The 26,580-nt window shown below is 46.8% G+C and overlaps 1 protein-coding gene across 10 annotated transcripts in view; it reads left to right on the top strand.

Annotated features, from left to right (window-relative positions):
• Positions 1-15,538: 15,538 nt before the first annotated feature.
• The window catches only part of MAP4 (microtubule associated protein 4), a 170,439-nt gene continuing 159,397 nt past the window's right edge, over positions 15,539-26,580 (top strand). For 4 of the 10 annotated variants that reach the window (XM_040589740.1, XM_040589743.1, XM_040589737.1 and 1 more), the window contains exon 1: positions 15,542-15,699. The gene's annotated coding sequence lies outside the window, so the exon portion shown is untranslated. Of the gene's footprint in view, positions 15,700-16,022; positions 16,083-26,580 lie in introns of those variants that run through there. The other 6 variants (XM_040589739.1, XM_040589745.1, XM_040589744.1 and 3 more) reach the window with 5 other exon arrangements.

Here is a 26,580-nt window from a genome sequence, read left to right as displayed (position 1 = left end):
CCTCCATGCTGTGCCTGGGATCCTGGCTGGGGACTGCAGGATGCTCAGGTCTGCCCTTTGTTTGATCTACCCAGCCCATCTGAGGGACAGGGTGGGCTGCACGGAGCCCCCAGGCGCAGGCAAAGCCTGGCTCTATGGGGTGCTGCAGCGCTCCGGATGGGATGGGCTGAGACCACACGTGGGCTCCTGAGCTCTGGCATCCAGTTCCCTGGGGTATCGCTGCACAGCAGTCTGCATGCACCCTGGTGCTCAGGTGAGTCATCAAGCCTCTAGGTCTTATTCACCTCAGCTGCGTTTCGCCTTCTCACACACCCCACTTCCCTGAGATCACATTGCTTCTGCCTGGCAGAGCATCTTTCCATGAGCCCTGCCTCTGCTCCAGTGGGCTGGCACAGCCGACCCGAGCACAGCAGCACCGACCTGGAGCTGCACTGAGTATGGCTGAATGCAGCAAGGAATTTGCAGCAACCTGGACTTCATACCCATGAGGCAGGATCTGGACTTGGAGCCAGACGCTCTTGTGCTGCCTCTTTTCTTCCCCAGACAGATGCACGAGTCCTTTTTTCCAGAAGCATGTTTGTGCCGAGTCGGGAGCGGGAGCCTGGATGGGAGCCTGGGCTCTGCCCCAGGGCTGCTGGGCTGTGGAGGGGGCAGGCACAGGCAGCTGGCGGGTGGCAGGGAACGCTGGCTGCCACACGATTCACACTCTCTTGCGTGTCAGCGGGAACACAGCAAGAAAGCCTGAGAACAACAAAAGGCGTGAGGTTAAGAGGCCTTAAAGTCGCTTTCTCTGCCATTTCTGCAGCCAAGTGCTCACACTGCTTTTGGCCAGAGCCAAGCAGGAGCTGCTGTGCCCTGGTGAATACTTTGATGGCAAAACTGGGGTTCAGAAGCTTTTTCTTCCTGCTGGAAGTGATGAGGAGATCCCTGCACAATAAGCCAGGCTCTCTCCTCCCTCACCGCAGGACAGCTAGAATAGCCTTTTCTTTCTCTAGAGTGATGTTGCTATTGACAAAAGTATGCAGACACCCACCCACTCATAAATAACTCCGTTATTTCCAAACAGAGCTGGACTTTGCCATAATTCCCTGCTGTCCCCTGTGCAATCAGGCTGCCTCTGTGCTGTGGCGAGCGTTGCTCTGCTCTCTGGCATGCCAGGCCCACCAAGAACTCCTCCTGCAGCAGATCCCTGGGCAGCTGGCTCCTCCAGAGCTGGATTTCAGTTGAGTCACGGTATCAGGTTGCTTGAAGCATTCATTACAAGCCATTTTAATCAGCCTAGGAGGAGAAGCTGTTCCAGTTAAAAAGAACAGAATACTCCTCACGGCTCCGCTGTGTGCACAGGGACTTTCAGTATGCAGCACCTGAAGGAGTCCCAGAGAGACAGAGATTTGCCATTTCTCCCCGCACCGCAACCAATGCCCCGGGGCACTTTCATGTTTCACCAAATTGCCACTGAAAAGAATTTCAATATTCAAATAAAGCAGCCAAGATTTGTGCAGATTGTACTACATCTGTACAAATGGTACAACATTTGTATTAATGGTAGCACTCATGATCCTTAGCATTCGTTGCACGCTTGGCTGGACAAACTGAGCTAAAGACACTTTTCAGCAAACCCTGAGCCTTGCTCCTACAGATGTGGGATGTTTGAGATGCAGGCATGAAAGACCTGGTCTTTTTAGCAATGTGGCCTCTGTCAGCAGCCTGAATCCCTTCCCCCTCACCCCCTTGTTCTTCTAGGCACCCACCTCCCCATCACACACGGAGCCGTGCTGGCGCTGAGCAGCAACCTGCCATGGGCATCCAAAGGTCTCTGTCAATGACAGAAAGCAGTGTCACCTCCTCATCAACAAGAATGCCTTATGAGGAAACAATAGTAGCAATCCTATACTGCACATCATTATATGTATGTATGTGCATAAAATAGCTATTTTACGCTGTCTCTTTGTTTAGCAACTTTAAATGCTTTAAAATTAATGGCCTGTAAGTATTAGAACCAGACGTAATTGCTGCAAGACTCAGCTGAAAGAGCTCTGTCCCGGAGGCTGTGGAGCGAGCCTCTGCACAGCATCAGGATGTTATTGCTGATATTTTATTAAGTCCCCTCTGTTGCCCTGAGAGGAAAGAAGCTATTTTTTTAACAAGCATTAGTGTTTAAAAATATGATGATTGTTTTTAGCTAAGTGTATTTTCAGTAGTAAATAAATGGCAACAAAAGAGCCAGGCCCCCTGTTCTGCACTGTTTGGTTTTGTGCAATAGGTCCCTGATACACCAGCCGTCCCTTAACAACAAACTCCCTTTTTTTGAACTGTTCCTTCAGTTCTGGCCTGGTTTTCCTCTCTGAACAAGAGGCTGTCTGTCGTCCACTGCTAGAAGAGAGATTATCTCTCCTTTCTTTGTGCCTGAGCATTCTGGCTGGGAAGGCCCAAGGGATTACCACAGGATCATTTGGTAATAAATAGCCATATTTGTAATATTTGGTTACAAATCGCATCCTAATGCTCTGTAATAACTGGGAGCATTTACCATGCAAACACAAAATTTCTCTTTCATCACAATCCTTCCAAGATTTCTTCTGACCTATCTTTTAATCTAACCCTACAAGGAACCTTAGAAGCAATACTTACATGGATGCTCTTTCATCACGTTGCCAAGTGAAGCCGTCGGTTCTCCCCTCCCAGATGGAAGCCTGACTGCGGCAGTGCGCGGCGATCTCAGTACACAACCTTGTCAGCAAAGCTGTCAGTAAAGGGAAAATTACATAGTTTGCTTGCAAGTGTCCTCGCTGGGCAGGCACCATCATGTGGTGGAACGATGGGGTTTTGGAGCTGCAGGGACTCAGCGGTCCCGATGCCCCCACGCTGCTCAGCTCCAGGCTGTGCTCCCAGCCCTGGTGGCCTCAGCCAGCTGGTAACGTACAGCACAGGGTGGTGGGTGCTGCCTGAATGCGGCCCTGCAGGCTTAACCGGGGGGCTTGCAGAGTTTGTTTCCGTTTCTAAATAAGTCAGGAAAGTTTTTGTAGCGACTGCCTGGCTGTATTCCTGAAAGTATTCCTTTGCTTTCCCAGTGCTTACATCTCCTATTCCATGATTAAGGTCTTGAACCAGTGAGCAAGAGCAATGCCTAGCTGCTTCGGTCCAAGACAAAAAAAAAAAAAAAAAAAGAAAGAAAAAGAATAACCTCTGCTAAAATATATGAATGCATTTTTCGAGGTGGCGATTCTTTTCTTTAATTAACACAGGGCAGTGCAGCAATAATTACACTCACTGGCTTTTTGCCCAGTAAAGGAGGGAAGTCAGGTGCACAACAACCCCTCTGCCCACCGAGACCGTGAACTTGGTCCCATCCGCCAGCACCTGGGGGAGCTTGTCTGGCAGCTCCCCAAACAGACAGATACTCTGCCCTTTGGCTGTGCTGGATCTCACCCATCATCACACCACCCAGGCATTTTTGTTGCCTCTCCTGTTTCTGGACAGCTGATCTGGAGGAGTCAGAGCTGTCTCCAAGGGTTTCCACTGCACTGGGCTGCTGTAGCTGGTGACTGCTGGGAGGTGGTGGCACAAGTCTGGTGTCACCACAGGGATCAGCCCCCTGGGTGGGAGCCCTGGAGATCCCCACACGCACACAGGGACACACACAATGGAGTGTACCTCAGACCTGTGCAAACAGGCACAGCTCTGCCTTGGGGGCCATGAAGGGAGGATGCAGAGAAGAGCATCCTCAGAGGGCGCGTCGGGAGGGCGAGGGGCTGGCTGTGGTGGGGGTGTGAGGCGGCCGGGCTCTGCTCTCCCAGTTCCCATGGGACCCACCAAGTGCAGGCTCAGGGTATGGCCCGCCTTCCCCCTCCCTGCTTCTGCAGGAGACGTGACCCCGTTTTAAAACCCTTGAGCTAGATCCCCCAGTTCAACAAGCCTCTGTTACAAACCTACATTCATTCATTAATGTTCAGGCTGTTCTTATCCTCTCCCCTTTCTAATAACATTGCATTCTCACCAATGCTTATTTGGGATGACTGTGGGAAGATTTTGAAACCAGATATAGGCTTGGCAAAACATTCATTACGGCTGTGGCTCATCTTCTCAACCAAGAAATTGCATGTGCTCCAGAAAGAAATTCCCCGAGTGCTCCAAATCTGCTTCCATTTGCTGAAGCAGCAATTTGACATTTAAGTTGTTTGGCTTTTCTCAGTGGTTTCACATTTTACTTCTCAGGTTTCCTGAGGAATTCATTGCAGACTAATATTTAATCATGCTCTGGTAGGGTGACAGCTCAAGTTTAGCAAAAATATTGCTAATACTCAGATCCGGAATAATTTAATTCAAAAGAAGATGCTTTCCCAAAGCAATGGATTGATTTAGATACTAATTTTAGGGAAATGTTAGGGCTGGTTACAACCGGTACTACTCTGTCAGCATGCAAAGCTCTGCGCAGTGCACTCCCGACAGTTGTGACAAACTGATTATCCCTTATTCTTTCTTCCAAAGGCTCCATGGCCAAGTAGAGGAGACAATAGGCGTCGGAGCCTGTTCTCACACAGAGGAGAATTAATCCATTGAGTTTTAAAACTGCTTTGGGGCTGACACCGACAGAAGTTGTCCATTAACAAAATCTGGGGGGGATGTCCACATGGGACATGACTTCAGTCAGAGAGCTCCCTTCCCAAAACTCTCTCTGCAATGAAAGATTCATAGAGCTAAAATTAAAAGGCTCTCTGCTGGCTAAAAGCAAGCCCTCTGAAGGTTTCCCAGTGCTCTGCTAGCAGATCTGCACACTGTCCTTGCTTCATCCAGCTTCATTTGGGGTTTATATAAACCACAAGCACAGTCTGCAGTTCACTAGCTGGTGTTTTTGCTAAAATCTTTAAACAGTGATTCAATAATGATATGGGCCTCTAAGAACTGCACACAGCAAAGGCTCCTCTCACCAGGAGAACAACTACAGCAGTTTCTTTCGTGGACTGGGGACCTTTCTCTTGAAAGGAATGGCCTGAAGGTCACCCCTCAGGGATGCTAACAATGCCTTCAACACCTTGTGACATTTGCCTGGAGACTGTCTGACCCCACAGCTTTTCAAACTCCCTGTTGCCTCTACAGTTTCTCCTGTTACCTAAAATTTCAGGTTTAATCAATCCCATGTATCTTCAGCTAGCCTGCTGCTCGCAGATCTACTCCAGCGACTCCAGAACTGGGGCTATTTGAGGACTAGAGGATTTTATATTAAGCGGCAACAGTAGCATGTATTTCATTATGATGTGTAATGACCTTTGGGGATTGTTTTTAATTTAGGAAAGAATTCTTGAGTCATTTCAGGCTTTCAAGACAATATCTTCTTTGCTTGCATATGGCATCTTTATGTTGCTAAAGGTTTGCTTGCTGGCGTCTGTCGCCAGCGTATTAAACTATACTCTTAAATGAGTTAATTGCGACACAGCTTTCTGATCTTCTGTCTTCCTAACGCTCTTGTAATCTTCTTCTCTCTGTCTGTAGGATTCATTTTTCCCAAGCTCGCTCTATCTGTATGATTCTGTTTATTGACTGGTGCTGGCACTGAAGACATCTATTTATAGAAGTCTTTATCACTTATTTCTTTATCACTTATTTTGTGGCATTTCACACCCATAATTTTCCCAGCTGCCGCAAACCTTCAGATCGAATAATCTGGGAGTAGTTTAGATGAGGGGGGCTCTGATTCCTTCAAAGTCTGTTTTCTTCACCTTCAAAGGCAGTCTTTAATACAGATACCACTTCACAGTTAAGTGCTGCTAATAGTGATTAATTCAGCTTATCAAAAAGTTGAAAATAGCTGAATTGGGCTATTTGGTTGCCTGGATCCTTGTCTGGTGAACGCTTCCAATTAGGTTTGATTCACAGAGGTGCACCTATATTTTCCTTAATTTCTGCCTGTCTGCTGCCGGGCTATTTTGTGTGATAACTCCTCTTGACTGCAAAAATTAAACACCAAAATAATATTTTAAATCAGTCCCAACAGCCCTCCTTTGCTGGGCCCTAAATGTCTGCTTGCTCTCCCTGAAGCATGTTTTACCCGATGGCTCTGTGAAGTGCCATTGAGGGGCTGTCTCAGCCTTCTTGCTGAGTTTAACTTCTGCAATCGCTCAGACTTTCTGCATCCTCTGCCTTTTCTCTCCCCTTCTTCCTTTTCTGAATTTCATAGTCTGCCAAGATTTTTTTCATTGGATTATCATTATTTTCCATGCTTTGTATGAACGAGTTGTATTTCTATTCCAAGCAACTGGAGTGCATTCCCTCCCCCCTCCCCCCCCCCCCCCCCCCCCCCCTTCCTTAAAGTGTCTCATTTTTGGAAGATGAATAAGAATTTAAATGGGAATTCTCACCCATAGTAATGGAAGCTGCTGTCATTTTCCCCAGCTCTCATTTCTTTTTAAAGTGAGAGCAGAAAGATATGTAGAAAAAAATATTGCAGTTTGTGGCTTTTGAGCCTAAGCTTTGGATATTGCATGCATTTTTTTTTTCCTCCTACTGGCAAGGATGAAATTTTGCAATCAGGTCTCCACGTCTATCATGGAGTCCCAAGGGAAGAAATAGTCTTCCAGAAACCGTGTTTACTTTGTCTCTTCCGGAAAGCTAGGGTTTAACAACATGGTAATTAAATTTTTATACAACCGATTGAGTTTCATTCTTTGGCATTTTCAGGCAACTTTTAATTCTGATGTAATCTGCCCTCTGCTCTATGTATAATTCAAGCAGCTATCTGCTGCAGCCATGTCATGCAGCGCAATGATGCATTTTCTCTTTTCTCCTTCAGGCCTGTTTCTCGCAGTTACACCCTCCCCCCAGCCAGTACCTTCCTTTTTTCCCTACTAGAGTTTTGGATGTGAGGTAATTCCTCAGAGATCCCCTCTCTAACCCCAGCCTCAGGGGTTAGCTAATTTTCTCTGCTTCATATATGCTGCTCTCTCTTGGCAGCCAGGTCTGGGAGCAGATTCAGAAAACCTCTCCAATCGCACGCCTGAGAAACGCATCTCAGTGAGTAACACCTTTGAATGTGCTGGAAGGTCCATCCTTCCCCAGCCCGGAGCTCCATCGGCTGCTCAGCTGGGCGGGCTTCATCAGCTGGCTGAGGCACACGGCTGTGCTGCCCACTCAGGTGGTGCTGCGCTGGTGCTGAGCGCCTTGGAGGGCCAGTGGGCCATCTCCAGCTGGGCAAAGGGCTTCTCACGAGGTCTCCCAGGTGATGCTGCAGTGAGCTGGGTGTGCTACATAGGGAGGTCTCCGCCTTCTGCTCTACTGTAGCTGAATAATTCGGGTTTGGCACGGGGTTTGGCACCCTGCTGCCTCCATTGGCACGAGCTGCCAGGGAAAGCAGCTTTTGATCAAGAAGGGCCGAGCTCTGTCCTTGCTGATAATATGACACTGCCTTTAATTCACACCGAGGGCTTGCTTCTAGCCTGAAAAGATGGTTTTCATGCAGCTTCCCTGTGTGGCTCGTATTTAAAGCTAAAGCATATAAATGAAAGCTACACACCCTTTATTTGCATGTCTGAACTGATGAGTGTGCAAAATGGGACCAGCAGTGGCTGCACAGCTGTGGATGAGCATCACGCATACGGGCTTTCCATCACACCTGCCCTTTCATAGGGTTTGCACAAATGGGCGAACTGCCCAAAGGGAAAATAAACAGCAGAAAATGCCCTGGGAATTCTTCAGACAGCCGAAGTGCTCTCAGCTGTGTTGATAACCAAGGGGAATTTCATGGGAGTCAGGTTTCTAAAGTGACTGTGTCGTTTCAGAAACAGAACTTGGGCATTTCTGTAGACAGCACTGCCCCGGCTTTTGCCTTGTCTGTGAGCAAGGGGAACAACAGGTTGTTAGAGCTTTAAGGGAAGTAAGATGAGGTATAATGAAAGTACTGGAACCCAGATGAGGGATGTAGGAAATATATGTAAACAGCAATGTCTTTCCAAAGATGATACCCATAGTTCTGCCTCATCCCACCACGACAAGGAAGTTGGAGAATTCAGGGTTGTTCACCAAAAGCCGGGAGGGCAGCCACGGGAGAGGGAAGAGCACATGATGGGACACTGAGGCATCAGCCACCTCAGGAAAAAAGGCAAGTCAGAAATTATGTGATGGAACCAGAGGAAATGCTGAATGGCTGACAGAAAGTACAGCAGGAACCTTTCACTTCTTTTTTTGTTGTAACACAAAAACAAAGGAATTGGAAAGCAGCACACTCCAAACCATTAATTTGCACATGTACCATTACCCTGTGTAACTTGTTGCCACAAGAAAGTGTTGCTGCTGGCTTATTAGGACTCAGAAAGGGAGTAGACCGTTGGGTCCCAGGAATGTCTGGAACAGTCATAATGAGTTGTATGGAAAGTGTATGAACCCTCCTGTCCCAGAGCTTCAGCCAGGCAGCAATCCAGGTGCAGGATGAGATTCAGCGTGAGGAGATCACCTCTGTGTTGGCCTGGCAAACTTCTGTGCCTGGCCCCAGTACCATCTGACACAGGGTACTACACTGAAGAGATGTGAGGTTCCGTTGCCTTTCACAGTCCCCTCATTTTGTCCAAGCAGTGATGGCACATCTCATAACAGAGGCATGGCAGTCCTCCAGACACCCGTGTCCTCCATCTCATCGCCCTCAGATCTGCTCCTTCCAGCCTCTAGATGAGTGACCAAAACGTCCCCCTCTGCCGCTCTCTGCGCCTTATCTTGTATCTGATCGCCTGAGGAAGGAAGAGAACAGTAAAATCAAAGCTAACTAGGCTCTGATCCCTGGGACGCTCTCCTTGTTGGTGAGGGATATGGCTTGCACAGAACTTCTTGCAGACCTGCAGGGCCTGCCTGATGGAGCCGGGCTCTTTGCAGCCTGCTTTTCCCTAGAACAGTCGTCTTCTGTCTCATCACACGGCTTTTGTCAGTCCTGGTTACATGCTCTGTCTGCTTTGGGCTGGAAGCTCCTGGGGGCCCAAAGACCTCTCACCCGCTCCTGCGCCGCAAATGTCCTGTGCACCAGAAGCAGGACAGAAATAGCAAATCACCATCGAAGTGAGCGGGAGTAATTCGCGAGCTGCATGTATTGCACAGCAAGGGAGAAAATTTCTGTGGCTTCACTGGGGATAGCTGCACAGAGTGGAGAATGTGATCAAAATCCCCTCTCTCCCCCACTTGGTAGTTTGAGAAGAATAATTTGATTGAAAGGCAAATCCTTTAATCTCCAGATATAAATCAACAGAATGGCAGAATTGCTTAGGACAGAGCATATCATATAGGGCATGTACTGTGTCTTTTCCCTTTAAACACACACGGGCCCTCCAGCTGTTAACCTATTTATAAAAGGTAACTCAAGGCTACACGCAGACTCCTGAGGACATCTCATTCTGTCATTGCAGCACAGACTCAATTTTTCTGTCTCAGAATAATTGGGCTTGGTTTACGAGAGGCCCAGGCTGGAGGAGAGATCAACTCTGCCAACCTGATGCTAAACGCCCTCTCCAGTGCAGAGGAGCAGGATGAAGCCCTCCAGGCCAGGCTGTCGAGCTCTTACCAGGACAAGGCTCTGCTTAGATGCAAACCTCAGCTACCACATGATAGCAAGCCTTGGCAGGTTCTCCTCTTCCCGCATGCGAACGCCCATGCTCTGGTTCATGTGCTGAGTGCGGGAAGCATCCCACACCCTGGGTCACTCACAGTAGGACCTGGGATGCAGGACAGCAGCTAGAGCTGTGCTTTCTGATGGTGCCCCAGGGACCGCAGAGCCCTCAGCAGCACTACTTGCTCCCACAGCCTCAGCATGGCACCGCAGCCACCCTCCTCCTCCTCGCCCTGCGCACCAGGTTACAGTTGACAGACAATCCCAGATCAGAAGATCACAGGGTGTGCCAGCTGCAAGGCAAATCCCATGACCGGTCAGAGAGATTTGACAGGTCTCTGGGGTGGCAGGGATCCCTGGCCAAAATTCCATGCCTTCCATTGTGCTGGAGTCAGCTTTGATAAGCATAACAGCCCTGGCTGGCTGGCCGGCCAATATCTGCCAGCGCCCCACAATGCTTTTGTATTTGCCGGAGCGGCGTCCTGCCTCACTCGGGCTAGTTAGCTTCTTCTTGCATGCCTGATTCATCACAGGGAAGTGGATGTGAAATGAAGACAGCAGCATGGGAGTGGAAGTTGCAGGCTACTTTTGTAGGAGTATTTAAATTCTCCAAGATGCTTACAGGCATTCACTTTCAAAAGCATACAGAAACCTAAGTTTCCTGGGTGCTACTGTAAGAGCTGAGGCAATTCTTTGCTCCACTCAAACACTTTATAGAACTGGTGCTTTTTTTTTTCTTTCTCCTTCTTTATAGAGGGTTCAGGGTGCCTTACTTACTAACTGCCACTGACGAGCACTCATTTTTGGAAATGACCCCTCCACAGGCTCTGCTGCATGTCTGAAATGATTGAGAGATCAGAGGGATGACAGGAACCTCTCAGCAACACGGGGCTTTTAAAGCAGCATCCCTGCGGAGCCAGGACAATCCCCAGCAGCCTTGCCTCCCAAGCACTTCTCATGTTGAGCATTCACCTTTGGCTATCATGTCATATGCTTCGAAGAGAGAATGACAAACTCTTGATAAATGGGCCAGAAAGCCACACTGTTCATCGCTGTTTCTCTCCAAGACTTACTGTCAATGCCCTGGAACAGCCAAGCCAAGCCCTGCCACGTTACCGAGTGTCCTTAATTTGCACTGTCTCCCATCAAAGTGGCCATGAACAAGCATTTGCCAGAAACAAGCTCTCCCTGCCTGGCTCCCTCAGCACTCACAAGTGACTCACATGATACAAGTCAGACCTACACGAAGAGCAGCCTGACTGCTGGCCTGCTTTACCTGCCCTGCTGGGCTAATGGGCCTGGCCAGGAGGGACTCGTTAGGGAGATAAGCTGGTCCCCTTACTTTTACCCCATCCACTTTCACTGCCTGACTTGATGAAGGGGCAGAGCCATTGCCAGCACACCTTCTCTCCCTCCACCTCCCCCTGCAAAAAAAAAAAAAAAAGATCCCCCCTTGCTATTACAAGGACAGATACACCGGTAGCTTCTCATAGACTTTGACTGCCATATGACCGAGGAGGGTGGTTCCTGCTGCCCTCTCTTTTAGGACAAACGGAGCTGAGAGACAACTCGTGGAGTCCAGAAAGGCAGCTGGAAAAGCAAGTGGAGAAGTAGGTTATATTCTTTCCAGGGATAAACAAAGATAAATGAGATGCTCTGAATTTTTGCATAGCAAAAATATGTGGGGAGGCAACAAATGGAGTCTGTCCTAGAGCTGCTCCCATAAAGCAAAGAGCAGACTTCAGATTTTGAACTAAAACAAGGAAGTTTCATATTAAACAGTGTCCCCATAGAAGCTAAGCTCAGGTAGAATAATAAAGGAGCCAGCAGTTTTTTCTGGGGAAGCTAGGCTTGTAAGCATGCTAGCAGCTAAGGGAACACATCAGTCAGTTGTTCACTTAGGAACAAGTCCAGCTGGGATTTCATCCTGCCTTTACGTTGATGATTGCTGAACAGTTGCAGGAATTCATCTGTGTGGAGGACAGAGGTGTATCTCATATTATATATTGCTTTTCCTTCCTTCCTTCCTTCTGGTCAGGAACAAGTTATTCTGTCCTTCAGATGTAAGCTGAGCTATGAAATGCTCTCTTCCATCCTGCTCCTTCCAATGCCAATGACAAAAATTCAACTGCCTTCAGCTGAAGCAAGACAGGATCTAAGAAAACCAGGAAGCCCAGTTCTCAGTGTACTGAGAAGCTATGCATAATAGGGTAAAAAAACCATAACAGCTTAAGATGTGCAAGGGGCATGCCACATATTATGAAGAAAAAGCTGTAGATGGGGATGAGACAACCAGAAGAATTTGTTCTTAGCTAGCAATGTGTATGGAAGAACAGGGATGGGAGACAGCTGCCCGGACTGTGATGCTACATGCTGTAGAAACAGATCACAGCTTTTGGGCTGATGGTAGCCCACCACCCAGGGTTTACAAATTCAGATTTTGTAAGTAGGAAGCCCTTTGTGCAATGAAATAAGGATGTTTGGATTATATTGGACAGTTGTCTGCTGCAACGCATAGTTTATAATGGACACACCTATGGCATTGCAGGGCGGCTGCCTGCTCTGATTTCTGCTGGTTAGGTGTGCCTGGCTGGGACTAGGGCGAGTGTGAACTCTGGACACTTCTGTCTCCTTAAAACACCAATAGGTTGCTCCCGTGTGACCACTGTATTGAAGACTAGGCTTTGGACTCTTTAAGGTTTTATTTTGGGGAATAAATTCAAGGCTCAGGGAAGAACTAGAAGTTCTTTTTGAAACCAAAAGCACGTCAGATGTACTCCCTGACATGGCGCTGATGTAACCCACTGCTTTTTGTTGTATTACTATGGCTGCTCCACAGACACAGGAATTGCTGTCCTGCACGAGAACCAGGGTCTACGTCATCTTGGAGAACAGTTAGCAGAAAGGCTCCAGAGGACAAGAGAGGTGGATCTGCTAAGGAGAGAGAGCGATCTTTAAGCCTATAATGATCTGAAGCCCAAGGTAGGCTGAGACAGCGCTGAAATTCAAACCGTTGCCTGATCCTTCCAAAGAAAGCCATTAGGATGCTATTTAATCTTAGACCTTAAAAATAGCACATGGTACAAGCAGTTGTTATATATATGACTTTCATCAGGACACAGAATTTCCCTGCTGTCTTCCCCTTACAAGCTCTGGCCCTGGAAATATACCCACACTCCAAGGTTTGGGAAGAGGGGGTCAGGCAGAAGCTGCAACCTTAACTCTACATGGATGGGGTGTGCCCCCTTCCACAGCCTGATGCAAAGGGTGTTTCCTCCCTCAAGTGACCAGACATAAGAGACACACCTATTTTTGTTTTGATTTAGTCACCACACTGATTTTCTTATCTAGCAGGCCAACATGCCACATATTTTCATGAGATTTAGTAGCTCAGTAGCTCCCTCGGGTCAGATGAGTGACACATACAGCCCTTGGGCACATGCAGGAGCCTTGCTGTCGACAGACAGGGGATGATCTCCCTCCCTTGTGGTTTAATTTGCATAATAGCTTGTGATGGTTTAAACCGTGAAGAATGAGGCTGAATATTCCTCCTGCATGTTTGTTGTCACTGTACCAATACTGTATGATCTCACCTTTCTCTTGTCTGAGGGAGTTTCAGCCATGTGCACCACGTGGCTTCACTCAGGGCAAGCTGTGCCTGGCAAATTTGGTGGCCTTCTACAGTGGGGTTACAGTGTTGGTGGAGGAGGGAAGAGTGACTGACATCACCTGCCTGGACTTGTGCAAAGCATTTGACACTGTCCCACACGACATCCTTGTCTCTGGAGAGACATGGATCTGAGAGACGGAGCACTTGGTGGGTAAGGAATTGGCTGATGATCGCACTCAAAGAGCTGTGGTCAATGGCTCAATGTCTGGGTGGAGACCAGTGACAAGTGGCATTCCTCAGGGGTTTGTACTGGGACCAGCACTGTTTAACAACTCTGTTGGCGACACAGACACTGGGACCAAGCCGCCCTCAGCAAGTTTGCCAACAGCAGCAGGATGTGTGGTGCAGCTGACATGCTGGAGGGAAGGGATGCCACCCAGAGGGACCTGGGCAGGCTGGAGAGGTGGGCCCCTGCAAACCTTATTAAGTTCAGCCAGGCCAAGTGCAAGGTCCTGCACCTGGGTTGGGGCAAGCCCCAGTATCAGGCTGGGCAGAGAATGGGTTGGGAGTAGCTCTGAGGAGAGGGACTGGGGGTGCTGGTGGGCGAGAAGCTGGACGTGACCCGGCCACGTGCGCTCGCAGCCCAGAAAGCCCCCCGTGCCCTGGGCTGCATCCCCAGCAGCGTGGCCGGCGGGGCGAGGGAGGGGGCTCTGCCCCTCTGCCCCACTCTGCTGAGACCCCCCTGCAGCGCCGCCTCCAGCTCCGGGGCCCCCAGCATAAGGAGGGCACGGACCTGTTGGAGCGGGGCCAGAGGAGGCCACGGAGATGGCCAGAGGGCTGGAGCCCCTCTGCTGTGCAGCCGGGCTGGGAGCGCTGGGGCTGTTCAGCCCGGAGAAGGGAAGGCTCCTGGAGAGCCTGGAGCACCTTCCAGCACCCAAAGGGGCCGGCGAGGAAGCTGGGGAGGGGCTTTTCCCAAGGGCCTGCAGCGCCAGGACAAGGGGGAACGGCTTTGCGCTGAGAGAGGGCAGATGGAGATCAGAGCTGAGGGAGAAATCCTTCCCTGTGAGGGCGGCGAGGCGCCGGCACGGGCTGCCCAGAGCAGCTGTGGGTGCCCCAGCCCTGGCAGTGCCCAAGGCCAGGCTGGACGGGGCTGGGAGCCACCGGGGCTGGGGGAAGGGGGCCCTGCGCGTGGCAGGGGTGGGACTGGGGGGGCTTTAAGGGCCCTTCCAACCCAAACCATTCAGGGATTCTGTGATTCTACAACTATGCCTGCCATAAAAAGCATGTTCTTTCATCACCTACCATCCTGCTATCTACATTTCATCCCTATGTCTTGTTCTCCTGTCCTGCATGCAAGGAGGGTTGCATTTCTGCACCAGAACGGCCACAGTGGAATCTATGCATCTGTCCCTCGATGCTGTGTTTTATTGCAAACGTCTTTCCAGCTACTTCACCACATCGGTGAGTCCTCCTGTCCAATACAGGCATGCACGTGCTCCCAGGACATCCTCTCCCCTGCCAAATATAGTCCTCTCCTGCCCCACCTCACCCTCCTCAACCCATGGGATGTCTTCATCCCCTGCCAGCCGTCATCCACCCTAAGACTGCTCTGTGTCTATGAACAACCATCTTGGTCTCCAAAGGTGAGATGACAAAGCTTTGCTGCCAGGAACTGAAATGTGCTGCTTGCTGACCATCACTGTGTGTCAGTGCTGTATGCACGCTCATGCTGGGGTTGCTCCCTCTGCCTGGGGAGGGGGTCTGCTCATACCACCCCTCCAAGACTGCATCAACTCCAAAGCAGTGCTGCAAAGACACCCTGCCACCCCTGAGGGTCTTCGCAGTCGAGGTTGGGCTCCATCACTGCCTGACAGTCCCATCTCCCTTCAGCCCCGTGTTTCCTCACCATATCTCCTTGGCCCATTCCCTATCACTTCTAAGTACCCTCGCTGCCATCTCCCCTCACCGTTCCCCTCAGCCACCCTCCCCCCTAGCCACATCCCTTCAGCCCACTTTCTGCTTCCCCTCAGCCACGTCCCCTCGCGCCCCTACGCCCCTCAGCCCAAACTCCCCCGCTCCACATCCCCTCCGTGCTCCCCCTCAGGCCTCTCCCCTCACCCCCACCGCCCCACGGCTCCCCTCCTCCGCCGGTCCCCTCAGCCCGCCCCCGCGGCCCCTCTCCCCGTGCCCCACCCAGCGCCATGGCCCCTCCGCGCCGCACCCTACCTCGCTGCCCTGTCACTGCAGCGCCGCCTCAGCCCCGCCCGCCGCCCTCCCGGCGCTGCGCCGCCCGCGCTCGCGGGGATTGGCGGGCGGCGGGCGCGGCGCGGCGCCATTGGCGGAGCGGCCGAGAGCCCGCCCGCGGCGCTAGCAGGGTAGTGCGCTCGGCGTGAGGCCAGCGCGGCTCCGTTCCCTCCTTCTCCTCCCCTAGCCGGGCCCGCAGGGGAGAGTGACACTGACCAGGCGGCTCCGTCCCGGCGGCAGCCCCCCGCGCCCCCCTCCGCTTCTGGTAAGGGCCGCCGCGGCGGGCTCCGAGCTGCGGGCGGCGAGAAGGCGTGGGGATACCCCGCTCCGAGTGGGGAGCGGGCGTGGCGCCCTCTGAGGCGGTGTGAGGCGATGGAGGGGCGGCCCGGCCCGGGCGGCGGGGGCTCCGGCCTTGCCCTTGTGGGGGGGCCTGGCGGGGGGCGGCGGCGCTGCCGGGTCTTTTGTGAGGGGCGCGGGGCGGGAGGCGCCGGGCCGGGGGGCCAGGCCGTGGCGGCGGCCGCCGGCAGCGCGGGAGGGAGGGAGGGCGGGCCGGGCTGGGCTGTGGGTGACAGAGGGTGGAGGGCGAGGGGGAGGAAAGTCCCGCAGCATCAGGAGAGCATCTGCGCGGCCGGGGTCGTCCCGGAGGAGGTGGGCGCTGCCGGGGGCCGCCTTTGTTGCAAGGGGGGGAAAGGCTGAGGTGGCCCGCGGGCGGGCGGGCGGGCTGCAGCCCTCGCAGCGGTAAGTTCGGCGGGGCTCCATTAGAGCTGCCCCCCTCCGACACATGGGGGGCGCGTTTGGGGGTCGAGGGCAACGCTGCGAATCGGCATTTCTCGTTGGGACCTCTCAAAACTTTGTGTAACGTGTTTTTTTCCCCCGTCCTTCCCCACTATCCTCCTGCTTGGCCAGTCTCCTTCCCTGCTTTATAAGGATCGCTGTGGAGTTGCATCAGGGGATATTTGCGCCGCAGCTCGGTAACGCAGAAGGGATAAGTATTTGCAGAGTTGCTGCTTGCTCGCAGCCTGGTGCGCTGGGTGTGGCGCGGTGTGGATGCGGCACTCGAGGCCTGCATGGTAGCGCTGCCCAGTCATCGGCAGATTCAAACATCTATTTATATAGATCAGGCCCGGTTTCAAGATGAGCAAACTTCTTTTGGAAAGAACAGTTGTAGTGATAAGTATTAAACAAATGTTTGCTACAGCATGATGTAAGGTTGCTGATAATAAGCCGAAGCTCTAGACAGTGAAGTTTTTGGTCCTGAAGATGCTGTTCTACTGCCAGAAGCTACCTCTTAAGTGTATCTTGCTGTAGGTAGTATGCTTTGTTGTAAACTCTACCCCTCTTAGAAGGCTGCGTTAAGTGCATGATCTGTGAACATATTAAACCTGAACTTAGATGTTGGGGTTTGGTTTGGGTTTTTTTAGGTTCTTCTTGATAACTCTTGCTTGGTGGCTCCCTTCCTTGTTTCTTTTCCTTCCTTTATGTTCTTATGTTTCCATTCCTGTATGGATTTAACAAAGAAACTAATTTATTTTAGCTTTTTTTAAAAGTTTTCTTTTTCTTTAAAGCTGGAGTCCTATGTTTAATGAACCATATTCTTCCCAGCTTATAATTTCAGCAGAGTATCGGAAAGGCTTCTTGAATAATGTAATAGATGTCCAAGTACTTTCTCAGTATTTCAGCCTGTGGAATAGCAAGCCTTGCTCGGTGCCTCCTTATGCCCCTTTTATGCAGGGCTCTGTGTGTGACGCTGCTGTAGCTTTGTTTTGTGAACTGAAAGGACAGGGGTGTGCTGGTGTTGTACAGCTTATTTCCTCTTTGCCAAGGCTTGATTATTCCATCTGGTAGTGTATGTTTCACTGGTGAGATATATATATAAGGTGCTTTTGCAACTTGATCAACTTTTAGATTTATTTGTCTTTCTCCAAAAAAGGAAGTGAAAAGTATTTTATGTAGCAATACTATTAGGATAAAAGTGATATTGGCTGGATGGACCTGTCTGTGTTAAAATTGCTTTAAGTTTGCATTTTTTTTTTTCCTTATGAAAACTGGTAAATTTTCTGATTATCTTTTCAGATGCGTTTTGGAGGGTTCATGTGCTCTTTTAATTTTTTTTAAATCTTTTTTGCCCTTCTCACACCAGAAGAGATGAGCTTTTTCAGATTTAAAAGGGCCTTATCTGACTTGCTCTTGAAACAGCAGCAATATCATTTATCTTTTGTTTTCTTCGTTAGTGACAAATAATAAGCTTAAAGGCAGAATAGTTGATCTGTTTGTGAATGTGATTGTTGACTCTAAAACTGGAGGACGTGGATATTATTAAATCTGTATTATGTGTCTTTGCAGAGATGACATCAGGGAAATATCAAATAATACAAAGAAGTGTCAGTGGTTTTACGATCACAGCCCTGCAAGTTCAGCCTAGAGCACAGTGTTGCCATGGGTACAGTTTTGTGGGTTACCCCTCGTTCCCCCTGAGTCCTCAGATGATATTAGGAGAGGATTATGTCAGTCTTGTCCTTAAAGAAGAAGTGGGAAGCCTGTTGGTAGTACACTTGTGCCAGCGGATACTCACTGAAGCTTTAATATCTGACTTCATCATACTGTTTCTTAAAAGCTAATGGCTCTTGTCAGTCAGTTTACAAGTTGCTGGCCGGTGATCCTTGGGCAGGTTCCTAGGAGTGTTGAACACCACAGCTCAGCTCTGGGAACTGCAGAACCTCACCCTTGCAGGATATCTGGAGATCTGTTTTAACAGGTTGCCTAATTTGTCTGTGGGAAACTTTGAAGGTTAGGAGTAGTGTAGTGGTGTGGGTAAATGTATAACTTTAGCCCTTGCCCGCTCCTTTGTATGAGTTGGCTGTGGGCATCGCAAGAGAGTGGGGTGAAAAGACCAGGAGGTGAATAATCACGTGTCAGGCTCCCATAAACTGTTGAAACCAACTTGGACTTACTCTGGTACCTCTGTGTGCCCTGCCTTACAGTACTGGTAAGTGTCATTTAAAGATGGCAATACTAATTCTGAAAACTGAAGTTTAGAGTACTCATTCATTTCTCTTCCAGGGACACGAGACAGTTAAATCTAGGTTTTAAATGCCAAAGTATTGCTTAAACTGTTTTTTCCATTATGATGTTAAACACCCCCCACCAACAACAATGGAAGCATAAGACAACCTGACCATCAGAAATCCAATGAAAATAGAAGCAACTTGGGTTTTTTTTTGTTTTTGTTTTTTTGAAGGAGCAGCAGATAAGGCTGTGTGGAGGCTGGGACATAACAATTTCTACTCCTAAGCTCATTTTATGAAGTCTGATGAATACTCAGTTTAAACAAATGAGTTATGTATCCTTTCTGGTGTTTGTAAAAGGGCTGACGCAGCCCTGATTTTAGTAAATGGAGCTATAATTATATTTGAGGTCCCAACCTCTGTAGTATTTCAGTGGTTACCTCTTTTTCCCTAGAAATAAATGAATCTGGGCCATTAAATCAGATCTGAATTCTTGCAGAGTTCAGGTCTAGTGTAGACCCATCGCTGTTAGTACTGTTCCTGCTGTTGTGTACTATTCTTAAACTAACCTCCTGTTCACTAAACTATTGATATCTTCAGCTAATAACTTGGTACTTAAAGTGCGTTTGTCTCAATGTACATAGCGATGATGTGCAGACTTCCAAATTCTGATACAAGTTTGGCATATGACTAAGGGAAACCACTGGTTGGACAGGGTATAAGTCTGTCAAGATGAATTTGAACTACTTGCAATTAAATGAAAGTGGTGGTTACTTAAAAGCCAAATAATGTATAACTGCATGTTGGTTTGGCCCAGAAAAATCCCCAATAATTTATTTTGCTAGTCCAGACATAGATTGGAAGATAAGATTCTGGTCTTTTGCTTTGAGAATGAAGAGTTCAAGACATGTTACTCACCATGTTGTTGCCAATCTGATTGTAGATGGCAAATTATGTTTTGTATATGTGCTTCTGGAGTTGGGGAGGCAAACTTGAAGCAAATATTACTCTGGAAGACAGATAGTTATTTCCTGTAGCTTCGAGTTTACACTTCCTGTCCCAACTAAAATAGATCGATCTCTTCCTTAGTCAAATGCCGTGTATATGGCTTTCTTGTGTTTTAATAGTGCAATTTTTTTTCTTGAAGGCAAATTAAATTATACTCAGCTGTAGATCAGAGAAATGCAGGTGTCTGTGATTATAGCAGACAGTATGGTGGCAGAACAGCTTGAGTCTTGTGCCTGAGCCATCATTGCTGCTGTCATCTGCTACAGAGTTCGTCGCCCAGAATGGGTTGATGTTCTTTGGATCAGGTTCTTGAGGAGGTGGCATAAGCTGGGTTGAACAAAGTACGGCCCATGTGACTAATGTGTACAGGTAAGCTTGCACAGCACGCAAACCTGTGTTTCCCCTGTGGTGGATTTCTCCAGCCTCCTACAACTCGGAAGCCAATTTCGTGACTTAGTTTTGCACATGCAGAAGGATTTCTTGTGGTAAGAAAAGGTCAGTGAAATCAGTTGTCGTAGATGTTACGCAGTTTTTAACTTGATAACAATAAGAATAGGATATTTCTGCCTTACACTATGCACTGTTGCTCTTGGGGAGGCTCCTTAATAAAGTTTTATGTTGGAAATTGTTAAATATTACAGTTATTTTAAATTATTGGGAATTCTAACCCCAGAGGATTATGGATAGACATTAGTGGGATATTTAAGCAGTATTTAAGCTCTAGCACTCAAAGGTATCGGGATAGTGCTAAGGGGTGTGTGTGTGGAATATGTTTCCAAGAAATACTGGTCTGGAACTCCTCTGAATAAGTTGTTAAATTATATGTCATGCAAGCCCATATTTTATAAATGTTGGTATGCTTGATAACAGAATGTTTGCAGTTGTTGCTCTAGAAAACAAGGGAGACGCTGCGTTAATAGGAAGTGTAAGTCTACTACCTAGATGAAAAATGGATGTGTATATATATATGCTAATATATTCAAACTCTGTAATACACATTCTTCCCTTGAAATACCTGCTGGAAGGTGGGAGGATGTAGGGTTATTTATTCTCTTGCTGTGCATGTGTCCTCCCCCTAGAAATAGTGAAGGAAGAGTCTGATTTCTTCTCTGCCTACCCAGCCTCCTCACTATTAGAAAACGATATTTCTCGTTGCTCTCTTAATCCTTGCTGGCCTCATGAATTTTCCTGTGAGAGAGTGGCAACTGCTGAATTAATACTTACCCCAGGGAGCAGCAAGATACTAACTTTGAGATAAAGCTAGCAATGTCCCTGTGATTTGGATAAAACTAGCAAAAAAAAAAAAGAGAGAAAAAAGTAGTTGTAGTTGCATTATTCAGGCAGGTTTGTGTAATGCAATAGGCCCTGTATTAGCTTTCCTGTGCGAAGGTTAGATTTCTAGTCTCCAGGAGTGGTAATTTTTTTGTAAAGAGACTTTAGCGTAGACAAACACAAGTCTGGAGTCTTTGTACCCTGCCCAAAATGACTGTGTTAGCATGGTGGAAGATTTGATATGTGGGTGGAAATAAGTTTAAGTATTAGGTATATCCTTGCACGCTGGGTGACGTGACACACATGGTGTAGCTGGAGATTAAAATGGGATGAGCAGTTCACTCGTGCTGTGTTCTGGCTATCAAGCTACTCATGTGTAGCTGCAGGAAGGTTCTAGGAGAAGTATGCAGTTAATCACATCCATTAGCATGATTAAAATCCTGATTAACCTGTGTCACTCACTCCCATTTTCCACCTACACTTTGCCCCTTTTACCTGGAGTATTTGCAAGTATGAGCATAAGACAGACTGAGAACAATGCAGGCTCAAGCCCAAGGGATAGTGACTGGGTTTTAAATGTATGAAATAATTCTGGGCTTTATATTGTTGTAACAGGCAAGTTCTTCAGTAAGCCGTGCAGCTGCTGTCTGAACATAAAATCTTAAAACTCAGACCCTCACAGATAGAGGATCCTCAGGAAGATTGTCAGGAATCCAGTTGAGCATGAAGTAGGCTTGTCTTGCTGGTCAGTCAAGTGCTCATGGCTTGCTAGTGTTTCATATCTAGTGCCTACTAATGTTTTAATTTTAACACCTCCATCCACATTTGATGCTGGTCTCTTTGTGTTGGCCGGCATGTTGGATCAGTGCTGTCCTTGCCTCTAACGGCTAGGGCTAAAATGGGCTGGAGAGTGAGTCATACGTGGATGTAATTCTATGCAAAGATGGCCAGTTTTAGGATGGAATTAAAGCTGGGAACTGCTACAAGTTAGGCTGGTTGGATTTTTGACAAGAAGTGAGAAAAGCCAAAAAAGGTAATTCTGTAAATTCCTTTGTGCAGAAACTCTCATTTTTTAAAGTTTACTGGTTTGGGAGATACTGTGCATATGAATGCTAGATCATTTTGAAAAAGCAAGCTTTTCTCTGAGTATTAGGTCATACACTTCCAGCACGTTCCTGCCTGGGAGTGAGTCATTGTTCCTTTTGCAAAATTGCATTAGAGCTACATCATCCTGAAAAGCTGTTTTTCAGCTGAATTTAGGGTGTTGATGCTTGCTTTAAACAAAGTAAAACTATGGGAGGATTTATCAGATGAATTTCAAAGTATGTTTACATAATCTTGAGTTATGACTGCTGAAGTGCTAGAATTGAGATCAATTCATACTTGTTAGTGAAAACCCTCTGATGCTGGGGGTGCTGCTTCCTGAATGTGCTGGGTTTCATCCCCTACCAGCCCACTGGGGTATGTCTAGCTTTTTGCTATAGATACTCTGGCAGTTTGTCCTTCTAGGAGTGTGATACTGAGAGTTTGTTTTCATATTATGTCTTTTTTTTTTTTTTTTCTTAGTAACAAAACTAGCTTGAGGTTCCAGCGGTTTGGTGATCAGGTGGGATTTCTAGCAATGTTTTTAAGTGCTGCATCACTTCTAATAAAGTGGAAGTAGAACAAAGTAGTTGGAGAAGGAGATGCCAAGCATACATAAAACCAGCTTTCTGTTGGGGGAAATGCCATAGAGAAACACGATCAGTGGCATAACTGAATGAGAGCAGTGCAAAGCATTAAGGATTAGGGGTGGAAAATCCAACTCCAAACTGTACATACCTTGAATTTGAAAGGCTTAAACTGCCAGGATGTTCATGGAAATCTGAAAGTTGTGCCTTACTGACAGTTTTCCTTTAATCCCCTCTAGAAAGTACAGTGCATTTTCTAAGCGTCTAGCTATTAGTAGTTTAAATTTGAGTTTCTGTCGTGCTAAGAGGAAGAGGTCTGCTGTTCAGTAAAAGGCTGTTTATCATAGGTTTATCATGGGCCACCCAGTCTAGTAGGTGCTCTTGATACCAGTGACTAATGATGTCTGCTCAGGAAGTTCTCACGTGCTCTGTTCCCATGTGGGTAAGTATGGCTTGATCTATGCCTTAGTAGTCTTGTGAAATTATTGGTGATGTTAGACTTGAAATGCTGTTAGAAATAGTCAGGAAAACGCTATTGCAAACAGCAGCTTACAGAAAACATTTTCAAGTGTAATTGTTAGCACTGCTCATAACAGTTCTAAGTACTTAATTCCTGCCTGTAACCTGATTGCTGTCTACACTAAGGGTCCCTTTCTGTTGGTCTGAAATGATGTTAATGCCAAACACATGAATATTGAATTTGGAACTTTTTGTTCTTGCCGATTGTTATTATTTTCTATCTCATCTTTCCTGGCCCCTTCTTGCTTTTTGTGTTTAACCTTGAGTATTTTACTTCTCTCAGTCTTCTGACCCTGTAAAGGCCATTTATGTACTACAGCTTTATTAAGTGTAGTGCTCTTTTTAAAGATGACTCTATGCTTATCTGTACTGGTCTTAAGGAATCTCAGAACAGTTTTCCTGCTGTCCATAGGTACGTAATTAGTAGTAGTGAAATTTATTGGAAACTTTAGAAGGGCAAAGACAAAAATTCACAAGCCAGCTCCAGCAGAGGCTTTGAATCAGGCTCTGCAGACATGAGAGGCAAAGAATGAGACAGAACTGAGTCACTGTCTCTTCCTTCCTTTTGACTCTTGTGGTAGGAGTGAATAGTTTTCTCTTTTTGGTCATGAATCAAAGCAATTGGACAAAGGATTCTAGGTGTTGATAGGTAGATGATTTGTACTTCTTGCTAAGTGGGAGCTGTGGATTTTAAAGGGATTTAGATATGCAGTAGTAACTTAAATATTTTTACATTTGTTGGTTTCCTGACATAGAGTTATTGATGCACAGCTTCAGAAGTATTAGTTTGACTATAATATCATACATGCTAATGTTCTCTTTTCTCTCTGAAAAGGCAGAGAGAAACCTCTGGAAAGAAAGGTGGGATGTAATAGGAGACTTTTAAAATGATCTTGAGATTCTGGAGAAAATGTTTGGTCAGTACGGCAATTGGTACTTGTGATTTGAGTGTCTGCATTCCTGCTGAGACTTGCAGAACACAGCTCTGAAGTGTAAGTTCTTTCTACCTACACCAGGACAGTTGGACAAAATGATGGGACATCATCACCAGGGTGTCTGCAAAACCAGTAATAATTTTTGAGGTTTAAATTTTGCATTAAATGCTTTTGGGATGACATGCCATAACACTTGTCACCCGGTATACGTATTGGGGGGGTGGGGGGGTAATACTGTGACACCATGATGATGGCAACTCTGTAGGATGCTGAGGGTGGCTCAAGCTATATTTTATGTTATAAATTTGCATTTACATATGAAGCGACAGTGTACGTAATCTGCAGTGTTAATTTTTTCAGGATATCTTTATGCTTAAAGCATATATTATTTTTTCTTAGTCTGTATTTTAACGTATTTAAGCATTTACGACATGAGAGTTAAAGGATATGTCCATCTCATGTTCTGAGGACTGGGGTTTTTTTTACTGGTGTTTTAGGTAAAATGTACTTTTTTCTTTTTTTTTTTTTTTTTTTCATTGGGATTTGGACAGAGCATGTAGGGCAATGGGATCAAGTGTCACATTGGGGATTACAAATTTGTCCTGAAGTGACCCTCTTAGTAGCTTGCATTGGTGTAATTGGTGAATGACTGACTGGATTTATAGGGATGTATATCTGCGTTAGCAGTGGCTTGATGTAATTGTAGCTTATTTGCTTTTAGTTCAAACTATTTTCAGCCTGGGAATTCACTTTTAAAGAGAGATCCTATAATTTTCCTTGAACTAGCATTCTTAGGCTTGTATTTTCCCTTAAAAGTAATGGTGGTTTTATTAGGAATAATAGTTTTACATCTGAATTTAGAGTATTGTACGGCATTGTCTGGTTGTTGAAAACCTAATTTGTCCAGTAAGCTGTGTGTTTACCTCAGATCTGTGGATGATAATAGTGTTTAAAAAAATTGATCAACTGTTCTTTTGTTGCATCAGCAGTTGTTGTCTTGTTCTTAAAACTATAATGACTCTAATTCACGGTATTTGATATTATTTTGATGTGTTGTGTTCCTTTGCTGGCAGCTTCTGTGAGATTTCTCTCTCCTAGAATGAATAAATATGAATTTAAGAGTTGGGGAATGTAAAGAAACCTTTGTAACTTCAAGCTTAGTTTTTTCCAGCTAAGATTTTTAACTTGCCAAATTACTAGTAATTGCTGGTATTGCTAAAAGATTCGCTCTATGGGCACATCCTTCTATACTTGTCTCTAAACATAACTCTTGCAGGCTCTTCTGCATCCAGTAGAGGTTATTGCTGGAGACAGTAACTTCAGTAGGGTTTTTCCATTTTAATCTAGTCTGCAGTTAATGCATGCTTCTTTCTGCTGGCAGGAGCTCCTGGAATCATTTTCAGCTAACGATGAATTAGTAAATGGTTGTGATTCACTACACAAGAAAAGTGGAATTTGTCAACTCACAGCAGATAGCCATGTTGTACATTAAATCTTCGTATATGTTCTACAAAAACCTTTAGTTCTAAAGCTTTGATTTGTTTTTTTCCTTAATTACAATGAGCTGTGTTTGTGCTACAGGTTCTACTCTGCTACCCTGCTACTGCTGCTCTCCTCTCTTTTTTTCTCCGTTCTTTGTATCCTTATTAGCTAAACTTGCAGATGACCTGTGCTGCTGTTTTCCTCCCTTAAGTGTTTCTCGCCTACCAAATCCTGTTTGTAGGCTATCTGAATGTATTGAATGTAGGATGGTTTTCTTTTTGCTTCAAAGACCTTTTAAAACGGCTGTTTGAGGGTTGATTGGAGCGCATAATTTAATACAGTGCTCCTAAAAATCCTAACTCTGGCTGGCATCAGCTGATGCTGTGTCTTATTTAAACATACTGCAGACTTGATGTTTTTCCCCTGGGGGATTGACTTCCTGTGATAAAATGAGATTCCCTTTTAAAGTAGAGGTCTACGGTTATATAATGAGAGTAGGAAATGGTCCAAAAGTGACACTAGGAGAATAGGAAAGTTATTTTGGTAACTGGCTGTTAGATAGGACAATAGAAAATATGCTCAGGAGTAACTTGAAATCTCTTTGGAAAGTGAGAGGAATACATTTAAGGAATTAAGTAAGGGAGTGACTAGGTCAGAACACAGGAAAGGAGGTTATGTTAAGGACAAAGTGGTACAGTGCACTTCAAGGATTCCTCTTAAGATTTAACTCTTTCCAAACTACTTTTAATTGCCTCAATAAGCTGCTGTGTTGTTCTGAACCCTGTTATGTGTTCAAGTTTGAATCTCCAAGAGCCATGCTGGCTTTTGCTTTTTTGATTTGAAGACCTGAAGAGAAGTTTTTTTTATAATTTTTGTGTGTGGTTTTGTGTTCTCCCTCCACCTCGCCAATAATGCCAGACCAGGGAATTACTTTCTTCCACCTACATTTTCTGTTTCCCCTTACCGGTATGGCAGTCTTGCAGAGAATTATGCAGTAGTCAAAACTAGCTTTTTATGCTATTGGTAGGGCATAGGAAGTTTCTAAAGCAGATCCCCTTTACTCAGTAGGGATTGTTAAGAGGCAGCAATACAAACTTGCAGGGAAGCCAACTGGATTCTGGTAGGGGGCTGCTAAACTTGCTGCGCCTTCGTAGTCTCCTCTTAGACGGAGGAGTTCAAGTTCAGTGCTGTGTACATGATGATACACTCTATACTGTGACTGGCTGTTCTTCCAGGTCTGATGTTCATATGGATT

This window comes from Falco naumanni, chromosome 4 (genome assembly GCF_017639655.2).
Source record: "Falco naumanni isolate bFalNau1 chromosome 4, bFalNau1.pat, whole genome shotgun sequence".
NCBI lineage: Eukaryota > Metazoa > Chordata > Aves > Falconiformes > Falconidae > Falco > Falco naumanni.
The sequence above is the reverse complement of the archived record's forward strand: the minus strand, read 5'-3'. Positions and strand labels throughout refer to the sequence as shown.